At 39.9% G+C, this 3,600-nt stretch overlaps 1 non-coding gene across 1 annotated transcript; it reads left to right on the top strand.

Moving 5' to 3' along the window:
- The first annotated feature begins 470 nt into the window (after positions 1–470).
- LOC118654807 lies at positions 471–578 on the top strand. Its single transcript, XR_004967074.1, has one exon. It is a non-coding gene; the product is annotated as a U6 spliceosomal RNA (small nuclear RNA).
- Positions 579–3,600: the final 3,022 nt, after the last annotated feature.

Genomic DNA, 3,600 nt, shown 5'->3' with positions numbered 1-3,600 from the left:
CCTCTGGACATGAACAATTTTGCTAATAACACTTAGATAGTAAAAAGTGGAATTGAATAAAATGTTGAGCACATACACATTAATGGCAAGACTGGGCAGTAATGAGTTTATTAAAATAATAATAAATAAAAGAAAATTAAGCACCAAGTTAGGCAACAAAGAAGGAAAAGACAGGAAATATATGTGTTGGTGGAGATAAACCAGTTATTTCATTCATTCAGCAAATATTTACTTCCTACTTTGTGCCATGTATTGTCATTAGTCTTAGGGACATAGTTATGAATAGAACAATTCAGGAAACTTTCATACTGCCTGAGGGTGGGGGTTGGATGTATACACAGAACCATGAGAAAGGCCTGATAGTGTTTCTCTCGGAGTGTAAGTCACACTGTTTGAATCAGAATTGATGGAGGGGCAGAAAGGGGTTGTGTGAGAACATATTTGAATTTAAAACTCAAAAATACACTGTTATTTGCTTCGGCAGCACATATACTAAAAAAATTGGAACCATTCAGAGAAGATTAGCATGGCCCCTGTGTAAGGATGACACACAAATTCATGAAGCGTTCCATATTTTTGTAAAAGAAAAATCTACACTGAAACAGAAGGCAGATTTTCTAGGACTATAGGTAATGATGAAAGTCAGGAAATCTCAGAAATAAAGACACAAACAGAAGGTGAACACACAGGCTTGGCCTTGAGCAACAAATAAAACAAATTGTCTCAAAGGTTTGGGGCTCCAAAAAGAGCCTGCAGACTTAAGTGACACTAAGAAGGAAATGGTTCTATTTCCAGAACTGAGCCAACTTCAGCATTATGAGCTCATATACTTCTTACTTATCTTTAACACACTCACAATGTACTGACAAGGCCAGGAAACTCATTACATAATCAGTGAGTGAAAGTAATATGACTACTTTGTATTTTCATCTCACATACCTGGTACTTTAAGAATCAACATGCTGTAACAGAGATATTTGATTCCCCAAAATGAACTGTGAACAAAATAGTAGGTGAAGATTGCCACCAGCCAGGAGAATGTTTGGAAAGTCCATGAACCAGAAGCATAACAACAACCCTTGATCTTCCACTAATATACTTCTCACGCACCAGGCACTAATCTAAGGACATTTTCCACATTACCTTATTTACTCCTCAGAATGAAAAATGAGAAAGGTTCTAGTACTATTTTAAAGAGGTAGAAATTGAGGCAAAGAGAAGCTATATATGTTTCCAGGATCATATAGCTAATAGGTTGCAGATTTTGCATTTAAACCAAAGGATGATGGCTTCAGAATCAGACTTGTATTATGTTAAATTCTCTGCTTTCATTCCCACATGGTAAAACCAAAAACTACTCAAGAAATGCCGCCAAACCATATTGCAATAATTTTATCTTAGTTCCTTCTGACAGGATGGAAATCCAGACATCTTAGAGTTAACAGAGTAAAAAATTTAATATATTTGTTATAGTGAGATAACTCCTTATAAAAACATGTACTAAACTTAAAATTAAGGTTTGTTTGTTTTTCCTGCTAGGTATCTCTGAATGTGTTGATATGTTATTATGTGATATTTGCACACTCGGGGGTTACAACCATTCATGACGAGGTCAATCAAAAGTAGTCAATTTTTGATCTAATAAACACATTAGACCAATTTTTGGTCTAATGAAAAACTTAAGTTGAACTACTTCTGCTTACAGTTATCTTCTGGTGAGGGTGTTAAATGTTAACTTGGACACACTCTAATGAAGAAATATTAAAATATTAAGTTGGGGGGGAAAGACTTGCAGAATATTGAATCTTCACTGGAGAAGAGCTTTGCTCAGGGGTTTTATATAGTATTCTCTGACCTTTTGGAATTGCAGGGGAATACATTGAATAGGATTAAAATAATTACCTCTCTCTTGTCAGCACACTGCCTCATGCTGCTTCTTCCCTATTCCAGCTAATTATATTATTGCCATGTCCAATATTCAACAAGTCATATCAGGAAATGGCATTTTATTATTTCTAGAATGCTTTTATTCATGTCTGAATACGATTAAGTTGAATGTTCCTCACTTTCACAAAAATTAATGAAAACCAATTTCGTGACCAATTTAGCATTAAATATGTGTTAGTCAAAGAAGTGTTAGCAGAGTAGTCCAGAATGGGTCTTTTGTGTAGTTTGAACAGTAGTGTTCAATATATAGTATGGCCGTAAATGAATGAGGGGTAGGGAAATTCTGTCATCCAGGCAGTCACAATTTTTGCATTTGCAAGAGAAAGTCACTGTGTTTTTCTTTCTTTTTAAAATTTATTTTTATTACAAAACATAATCTGTACACTGCATTGTGTGTTCACCACCCCAAGTCAAGTCTCTGTTCATCACCATTTCCCCATTATACCCTTCTCCACTTCCCTCCACTCCACCCAACTACCAGCAAACCACACTATTGTTTATGTCCATGAGTTTTTTCTCTTTTTTTCTTTTTTTGCTCAATCTCTCCACACTACCCCACCAAATCCCCATTTGTCTTACAGCTGTCAGGCTGCTCTCTATCTATGAGTCTGTCTCTATTTTGCTTATTAGTTAATTTTGTTCATTAGATTCCAAATATGAGTGAAATCATATGGTCCTTGTCTTTCTTTGACTGGCTTATTTTACTTAGCATAATTTTTTGCAGGTTTATTCATGCTGTGACAAAGGGTAAGATTTCCTTTTTCTTTATGGCTGAGTAGTATACTATACCTGTCAGAATGGCTATAATTAATAAATACACAAACAAGTGTTGGCAAGAATGTGGAGGGAAGGTAACCCTCATGCACTTTTGGTGGGAATACAGATTGGTGCAGCCACTGCGGAAAGCAATATGGAGTTACCTTAAAAAATTAAAAATGGGGAGAGCAACTAAGATGGCGGCATAGGTAAACACCGGGAAATTATTGCCTCACACAACAATTGAAAATTACCGCAAAGGACCGAGCAAACATCATCCAGAACAACAGAAAGGCTGGCTGAGTGTAAATTCCACAACTAGAAGGAAAGAAAAGCACGCTGAGAGCCAGAGGCGCTGCGGAGGTGAAGTGCAGAGGTACGGCGGCGCGCGCGCTCGAGGAAAGGGGGTGGCGCCTGAGGACGCGGCTGTCTTTTTGAATCACAAACTCCCGACGGCTCTGAACTCCGGTTCCGGGAAGTCTCTAGGGACCCAGGTCTCATACGGGGAGAAGCTGGTCTGTCCGGCAGCGAGCGAACTTGAGGGCGGCTTTCCCTCAGAGGTGCTTGCAGCCGTTACCGGAACACTGAGACGCGCGACTCCAGGCTGAGAATCGGCCATGGCCGCTTTCTCTGCCCTCTGACTCCCTGAGACCCCGCCCCACCCAGGCTGCGGCAGAGGCTTTTGCATGTGAATGTACCTAACTGCAGCCGAACCAGGCAGACCTGGAACTTCCAAGAGAAGGCCCAAGGCCCCGCAGCGGCTTGCATTGCTTCACAGCTGAGCCTCTTCGTGGCTCCTGCTGTGTGGCCTCAGGCAGAGGCTGAATTAGCACCTCCTTAGATCCAGGAGCCACTGTACCCAGTGGTCAGAGGGGGTCCATCCAGACTGCAACTCCT

This window comes from Myotis myotis, unplaced genomic scaffold (assembly GCF_014108235.1).
Source record: "Myotis myotis isolate mMyoMyo1 unplaced genomic scaffold, mMyoMyo1.p scaffold_m19_p_4, whole genome shotgun sequence".
Classification (NCBI taxonomy): domain Eukaryota; kingdom Metazoa; phylum Chordata; class Mammalia; order Chiroptera; family Vespertilionidae; genus Myotis; species Myotis myotis.
This window is presented reverse-complemented; position numbering and strand designations above follow the sequence as displayed.